Raw genomic sequence first — 9,140 nt, 5'->3', positions numbered from 1 at the left:
CTTTTCTCCATAGGTACTGCATTCAAATTTGGTGTAGAGTGACAAACTGGGAGATGATGCTGTGCTAGGACTTACTGCTTGCACTGTTTTGGTTTGGAGTAAGATCTAGGCCTTTGAACTTGAAAGGACCCCAGTGGGTTTTCTTTCTTTTTTTCTTTTTATGTTGATAGGGCCTTAGAAAACATTTAGCATGTAATTATCACTCTTTACTCCAAGTAAGAGAGCTGATCTGTTTTTTCTTTAATGTTATCTCTTCTGTTGATATATTTATATAAAATACAAGTCCCTTTCAGTCTTCATAATGTTTTCTCTTTTTTTTTTTTTTTACATTTTTTTTTTCTTCTTACCCAGCAGCTTTTACACCTACTTTTTGATACAGGAAGCTTCAAAATGGGTGGTAATTAATATATGGAGAAAGCTGCAGCACTGCTGTTAGGTAGTGACTATTCTGAAAAATCAAGTGACTCCTTGATCTGAGCTGCAAGTCAGAAATTTCGACTTCATAAATGTAATTTTACTAAAAGTGCAGTAGCTGTGTAGCTGAACTTGTAATGCAGTGAAATCAGAATGATTCATGAATAGGCTTGAGGCACACACACATGTGCTGGAAATGCCAGTTCAGTTTTATCAGTAGCATTGCTGCTTATTACTATTCTGTCAGTGTTGATCAAGATCTAGATAGTTTAATAAATTCTCATACACATCCTCATAGAAGTTAGGATCTTGGAACATCTCGTGTCTCTGTGGTGTTTTTTTTCTCTCTCACTTTCTAGGCTTTTTTGAGTCTGTGCTGCAGCCAGTGGTCAGTCAGGGTTTTTTTTCTATCTGTATTCTGAATGATAGTTGTTTCTCAAAATCAGATTTTGGGATTATATTTCTGTATTGTATGCTTTCAGTAATGGATTTGTGTTCTGCTTCTAAGGAGTAATCACTTAAAAGCCAGTGCATTTATTGCTGCAATCCCTGTGTGTTCAAGATACAGGACACTGTTAAAGTTTGTAATCAAGTATTTGATACATTTTGCTTAATAGCCAGTGTGGATGTGTAAAGGCAGTGGTTTTTGGGAACCATCCTTCTCCTGAAGTGTTGCTCTGCTCTTAAGTAGTCACAAAAATGTGAGGAAGTAGTTTTTTCCAGTTTGGTTTGGTGCATTTTCTGTCATTTTGTTCTAGAGTTCTTACTAGGTTTTCTGTGTAATTTGTTATCACACTTATTCATGCAGCAACTGTGAGACTGGCAAAGCACTTCAAAGAAAAGAGAAAGTAGCTGTAGAACCACAGATAATCGGAGCACTCCTGAGCACATCTACTCATCATCTGAGAATACTTCTTAGCTAGTGTTTTTGAAAATGTAGGTTAATATTGCACCTTGATGGTAATTATTAGTCCTCTCTCAAGTAAGCTGAAACAGTGTTGACTTCTTCACTCAGATGTCTGGGAGCTGGTGACCCTGACAAGAGTTCACAGAGGACAAGGTCATACTTAATTTTGTAGTTGTATTAGGATTCATCTTTTGAAATGGATACTAGGCTGAGCTTTTGTTTAGGATGAACTGAGGTAATTGAGGTTTTTCTAGTAAGTTTGTTAAGGAAGACAGGTAATGTGGAATTTTTCCCCAAGCCATTTGTTGTCTGCAAACTGAATATGAGAAGTTTTATGGGAGAAAAATTCGGTATGGCCTACAGTTTGAGAAACAACTCCATAGGCTATTTTGGATGTCAGTAATTAATGGCTTTAGTATTTGAAAAAGAGGTGCATTCTGCTGCAATGGGTGTTAGGTATATTTTGTCAATTATCCACCTCTTCCAGGGTTGGAGACTTTGTTCCTTGTGAAGGAAGTTTGACACAGTTTCATAGATAAGTTAATCTTAGTAAATTCTTAGTATATTTCTTAATTTTATATTGGGTTAGGAAGTGGGTGTAACCATGACAAATAGCCTTTTCTTGGCTGTTATGAAACCTCACAGGATCAGTTTAACTTGCTGCTCTGGGAAGGAGAAGGGGAGTCTTTCACCTTACAGAAATGGCTTTCCATACATAACCTTCACAGACAAGATTTATCTCGAAGCTTTGACTTTGTTTTACCTTGTACTAAGAAAATTCTTGTCAGCTAAACCATTTAAGTCCTAGTGTAGAGTAAGATGTAATTTTTGAAGTGGTCATTGACACAATGTTAATGTGGTCTTTTCTCTCCTCCTGAAGATGAGATTTAATGAATTTGGTTAAATAGAGGGTGTTCTCAATATGAGGGTTTAGAAGAGTCATGTAGTAAGTTTTCTGGCAATGACATCTTTGAAACTGGCAGCACACCTGAGAAAAGTTAATTTGAAGCTTCAGTGAGTCTGTATGTAGAGTCAGCTTTGGGGGAAGAAAGGATGATCTTGTTCTTTACATGACTTTGTTTTCCCTTAATAATACATTCAGTGCCTGTCTCTGTTATTTGAATGTTACTTACTTTAGGCCGTGCCTGAACTGAAAATTTGTGTACTTTGCATTGCCTGCATTGTTTGCACGCTCTGAATTTATGTAGAAAAAATAGCTAGCAAGAACATACCTTTTTAATCTGCACATCAATTTAAGGTCCCGTGCAAGCTGCTGCTCTGGCAAACGCCAACCCCTTTGCATTTACTGATGAGCAAATCTGTTAAAAATCTCAAGCAGATGTTGCTGGAAGGAGCTGGCGTAGGGTGTGGTGTGGCTGTGCAGGGAGCCAGCAGGGATGTGGAGCTGGTGTCTTGGCTCCACACGTGTGCAGCAGCCATGCACAGGGAGGGAGGGAGAGCTCCTGAAAATGCAAATGTTCATGTTAAAGTGATATTGCATGACCTGAACCCACTCTGCTACGTCCACAGGCGTGCTGGGAGAGTACCTGTCCTCTGGTGTAGAGGAAGGCAGCCTGAGCACAAACTTCTCTGCTGTTACTTACGTGTCATTTGCATTGCTGCCCCAAGTTGGGGAAAAGAAAGACAGATGTGTTCTTAAATAGAGAGTCCGCAAGTTTTGTGCAGATAATACAGTACTTCTTTTATCTTAAGAGATTTATTTTGGTATGCTTTAGACTGTTCCTGATGTACTTAGCAAAAGTGCAGATAGCCCACCTCAAACAGGGATAGGTGGTTTAATTACTGGGAAGCCATAACTGATGTATTATTTGAATTCCCTGAATTACAGCTGCTTGATGAACTTTAGTAACAGGCAAAGTGTTGAACTTGGTTTTAGGATCCATTTCTTGAAAGCATATCCAAATTTAGATTGTGCTCTTTCAGAAGAGAAGAAGGGAACAGTATGACTGTCATGACATTATTATTATCATCAGACTCTTTCTTAGATGGAAACACTTTTTAAAATATAAAATGGTTTGGCTGCCTCAAAAGATTTGCACCACCACTGTGGTAATATAGACTGTTACAAAACTTTTACACAGGCCAGTAGTCTAGGCCTTTTTGGACTTTGCTCTGCCAGGGTCCTCTTCTAATTACAATTGCGTGCTACACCCCAGATGCTGCTTTTTAGAGAGTACATATGTAATTGTCTGTGAATGTTCTTGCTGAAACTTTCCTGAGATGTTGTAAGTCAAAGTAATTGCTCTCTTCTGAAGGCGGAGGTTTGTTTTCCCCGCCTCTTACATTGCACTAACCTTAAGTTTCTGATCCCGTAGGAAACTGACTTCAGTTGTTAAAATGATATAAAGATAGCCCTGGTAAAGTGAAGTAAATATAATTCAGTGCATTAAGAAGTTGAGCTGGCTTATCTCCTTGTTGAGTGCTCATCAGAATATTTTGAAAAGTGCTGCAGGAGGGAGAGTTGGTAGTGAAGAACAGGAAAGAGGAAGCAGGGTTGAGTTCCTTCCATTTTGAAAGCAGCAAGTTTATTTTGGCTACTGTAATGTGAAACTGTACTGTGAATGTGATCTGGGCTGAGAGTAGTTGTGACCTGTCACAAGGAATTTGGTAAGATAGTAATTGGGGCACAAATGTTGCTTTCTTTTTCCTTCTCAAATCATATATGTAAGGTCTGAGCATATTTGTTGGACCAATAATAAGTAAGACTAATTCACTAAGGTATTAGTAGCTGCATTTTAAGGTTGGCACTGCAAGTCAAAGCTGTCACAGAACAACATTTTTAATTCTAAGAACAGTAAGTCAGCAACATTTATGCGCTAAATATTTGTAAAAGTTAAAAACTATAAACAATGACATGCATTTGAGATAATTTTGGTATAGTATGTATTTATGAAATATTCTGATTGCCATGTAGGATGTTTGTCACATTTGTGATTCAATCAAAAAATAAATGTGAAGGGTGTGACACTTTCTTAAACTATCTAAAGTAGATAACTGTTCAGTACACAATTATACGTACATGAAAAATGACTTGACACTTGAGGAAAAACAACCAAGGATGTACCTAAGCTTGGCAAACTGCAAGGTATTGTAGCTGCCTTTTCACTTTCCTAGCACAGTTAATAATTTGTGACTTAAATAGGTGGTATTATGTATTTAAATCTCATATGAAGAAGGGGGTTCAAGGTATTTTGTTTTCATGATTACACTGGCAACAATCTAGTTTGCAGTTACTTTTGCAACATGCTTAGTGTAAAAGCTGCTGTTTTGTCTTTCTCTGCACCAGCAGCCATTTATGCAGGAAAAAAAATGTACACAGAAAAACTAGTTGTGCTTTTCAGTTGTACAGACTTTTTTTTTTAACCTTGAGTTCATTGAAGTCCACTAAGGATTTGGCTCTTGGCAACAACTCCACATAGGAGACTGCAGTAGTTGGCATCTGTGTGCCCCAGAGGAAAGGTGAAGACAGTAGTTGCAGTAGTTAGAGGATTTTAAATTGGGAGGAACAATTTGGAGAAAAAAGATGTTGAAATAGATGCACAAACCTAATTTTCACAGTGCACACATGTATTTTGTCCAGCCCTTAAGCTTGACAGTTTAGGTGAGGATGACATGGCATTAGGTACTCCATTACAGGAATGATTATCCAAACTTCAGATCTTATTTGCTCTTTCTGGCATAGAATTATTTTGACAATAAACTCTGTGTTCTATTTCTGAAAGTCTTTCTGTGCTTAAAAAATGCAGGTCACCAACATTGCTTTCTTTTCTCTTACCCTTCCCCTCTAGGGAAATTAGTATTTTGCTTCAATTTAAAGAATGTTTTTGTTTTATATGAGAGAGAACACATACTCACTGATACTAAGGTATGAAGTGTGACAGCTCTAAATAGTTGAAACATATTCTAAACCTAAACAGAAAGGTTTAAGGTGGGAGCACTGGTTGTCTGCATTTATGCATTTGCATCTAAAACTGCCAGTTTGGTTCCAGGTGAGGAGTGACGTAACCATTAAATTTGCTGTCTTTGAAAACTGTCTTCATCTCACAAGTTTCACTTCTACACCCAGGACTTGTCAGGGGAATTTCTCATGCTGAATATGCTCACCCAGTCTTTCAGCAAATCCTAGCTGCTGTGCTTTAAAGTGCAGTGTGTTTTACAGCAGCAATCCATGTTGGTACAGTGAATATTTAACATCCCAACTAGATTATTTTGTTGCAGTTCTAAAAATGAATTTCGGTGTAGCATCTTAGTTTGTCTTAACTGGCTGGTTTTTGTAGTCCCAAGCCAGTTGCTGTTGAGGTGATTTCTCAAATTGCTTTTATCTACAGTGGAGATGAAACATGTATTTTCTGTAATGTTGTTTTGGACAGCTTTTGATCATTAAACTGGTTACTGCCTTGTATCAGAAAAGATTGCCAAAGATATTTTGGTCTATCTTTCTGAAGAAGTTTTTACATTATGGTGTTTATGAAAGAGTGCAGAATAAAAAATTTGAAAACATTTCCATGATGAGTACTATTTTGGACATTAGCTGTGTTAGGATTTCTTGCTATCATTCTTGTTTTATTGCCAGCCATGACGTCTGCCAGTTTAATTTGTGGCAGCAGTAGTGTAATGCAGCAGATAAAGGTACCAAGGTTGCTGAAGACTTCAGTAATCTTATGAAATTGTCTTCAGTAAAAAAAGCCCCCAAAATAATCCACATTTGAGAGAGTGTGTTCTTTGTTTGTCAGATGAATCAGTTCAGAATATCTCGAATAACTGAGGATGATAATAACCATGCAGCTGTAGTTTGCCTATTCATTAGAAGATAGCCCTGAAAGAAACTGCTCTGTACCTGGGTCTTGCTGGTGTTACTTTCTGCAGCGTGTTTGCCATCATCTCTAGTTAAGCTAGATGCTAATTTTGTCTTTTTTTTCCTATGTGCTATAGAAGTAATAGTTGATTACTTTAATTCAAACCTGTCATAAACCAGCATTTTAAATATTGGCTTACCATCTTTCATTGTGCTTCATTGTCTATTATCCATTATGTTTCCTTAACCTCTCTCCTTTTTCACATTTGGGATGGATTATCTCTCTGTATAGGCTGGGAGTTCTGATACAGTGAAATGAATCGTGATTGGGATCTCTGGATTCTACTGAAAATTGTAATTCACTCTGTAGGTGTCAGCGTGGAGTCTGTCATTGACTCTGCATAAACAAATGTTTGTGTTACAGCGTTTTGCCAAAAACTTAGCTGGAGAATAAGTATTTGCATATGGGAATAAAGTTGAATGTACGCCTTACTCTGCTTTTGCTTGAGTTTGTCACTTCCTTCAGTAAGGGTGGTATCATTTTAATTTCTTGTTCATTTTGCAAAATTAATTTTCCTAAATGTGTCTCTGTATTTATTCTTTCATTTATTGTATTAAATTCTTGCTAGTCTCTATTTTCCAGACTGAAAATGGTCGGAGCTGTATTTTTTTCTCTCTAGTAAATATCAAGATATGTTTTTCTGAAGAGAATTTATGGCTTTAATCTATTTCATATTTTTTTAGTGTGAGTTATTGTTGTCTGATCTTTAATGATCTTTCTTAGGTTGTTGGAACTCTTTTCTTCAGCTTTGATCACAATATATTATTAACAGCATTTTTTCTTCTCTCATTTTCCATGTTTTAAGTCATTGTATACACAATTCACTGACTTTGGTAAAATGTGTCTGTCTCTAGAGCGGTAATTTAAAGGCACTTAATTAAACCTCAAATGTGATGGATCATAACATCTTGTTGTTGTGGGGCAGATTGGGTAGGCAGGAGGTAATCTGGCAGGCCTGTTCCTCATGGGAAGGCTGGGGACTAACAGGCTGTTTTGCTGGAATGGCCAAAGTTTGTGGTGCAGAATCTGTATCTGGCAAGATTGTTACCATAAAAATATGGCCCTAGGCAAAATGTGAAGCAGGAGGTACTCAATGTGCTGCTTCATGAGTTCTTCCAGGGGAACCAGAGCATGGGTTATGCTGAGGGAAGCACCTGGAGTTTCATGGCCAGGGTGAGACAGATGGAAAAAAGAATTTTTTTTTTTTTGGCAGTACAAAAAAGTACTGGGGTGAGCTGTGCACCTCAGAAGCTGGAGTTTCTTATTTTGCCTGCACTGTGCATCAGACAAAGCGATTTGGCTGCTTGTTTTTCTGGCGTGGTGCTTGCTCTCTACTCTGTTCCAGGCCTCAGTCCATTCCTATCTAAATCAAAGATTCAGTGTCTGAGAGAAAGGTTATGAAGATGTGTTTTTAGTGGAAGACAGAGCAGTGTGAGGAGGGGGTCTGGTATTTAAAAGGCGGTTTTTAGCAAGTTTGCAAAAGTGACATGCAGCTAATGTGATGTCAGAGTTTTGTTGAATACTTCAGGGCTTGGAATTGGAGGAATTGGCAAGTAAAGGAATTGGACATGCTAAGTGATCTTTCCCTGTTGCTAAAACTAATTCAGAATGAGAATAAGGTTGTTGGACTTTATAGCAAAGCAATTAGAATTCAGTTCTTGTTTGCTTTGTTTTTAATAAAACCACTTGTACAAAACATACAGTTGCTTTTCTCTAGTCAAGACACCAAGTATTTAAGAATGTGACAGTTCTTACTTTAAAAAATATTTTTATAGCATTTGAATGCTGTAATCAAAGGCCATTTTCCAATTATGCACAAAGTGATCACAGCTTCCAATAGCTTAGAGCAAAGGAAGATGGTGAAGAGGTGATTTGGGTTCCTGCAGCAGCCTCAGCTGGGACCAGAACCTGACTCTGCAGGCTTTAAGCTGCTATGCTGGTGAATTCACAGCCTCCCTGGTGGCTCGTACTGAACTCCTGCAGGAACATCAACAATCTTACCACAATAGGATGCAAAAAGGTTCTATGATTTTCAGTAACTGGATTTTTATTTTGATAGCATTTTTAATGGAATCACTACAGCAATGTTCTGACTGTAAAAATAAGATTTTTTCTTTTCTTTGCCTTAATGGTGTCTTAATTTTCACTCATTCTAGTTAAACAAGTGTACAGCTTCCTAGCTCTGTTTTGATAGCTAGCAATTTTTTTTGTTCAGTGTAGTAACACTGCTCTTGCTATTATCATGTGTGCATTTTTCAAGTATCCTTGAATTTAGAACCATGTGGTTCTAAATTCCCATTATTCGTGTTTTATTATCACAAGAGGATATACTTCCTAAAATGATGGATAGTGGAATAGCTTACAACCTTAATTGTTTTAAGATTCAGAGCTCACCCAGCTGAGTTGGTTGATCCAGTTGTTTAGCTGTGGTGTTCTGGCTAAAGACATGGCTTTCTGCTAAATGTGAAACGAAACAGCTGCAAGGACTTTGTGCAGTTGAACAGAATGTGGGACCACAAAATGATGATTTGGTGCATTCTGCATCAGAGAGTAGATTTCTCTCTGGATTTGCAAACTCTACTTTTGGGAATCTACTGCCATAGAAGGATGTCAGGTTCAGTCTGACTCGTTCTCCTGTAGTGTATTTTTTTTTTTACCCCCAGAAACAACACTAGGTGTTTAGGCAACTTGTAGCTATAGATCTACTTCACTACCAAATCCTCGAGATAATGTGCTAAATAACTTGTAGGCATGATGTTAACTCCTCTGTTCTTCCTGTTTGTATTCAGATTGTTAGCTACAACTTTTTTTTTTTCTCTTTTCAGAAAAGGAGACATGCTGTTTCATAGCTTATGGGTGTTTGCTTATTTAAAAAGCATGATTGACTTTGTATTCCCCTCGCTATGACCATCCTCTGCACTGTGGTGTGGGGTTATGGTTCT

The sequence above is a fragment of the Passer montanus genome, unplaced genomic scaffold (genome assembly GCF_014805655.1).
Source record: "Passer montanus isolate IOZ18808 unplaced genomic scaffold, ASM1480565v1 scaffold19, whole genome shotgun sequence".
Classification (NCBI taxonomy): Eukaryota; Metazoa; Chordata; class Aves; order Passeriformes; family Passeridae; genus Passer; species Passer montanus.
This window is presented reverse-complemented; position numbering follows the sequence as displayed.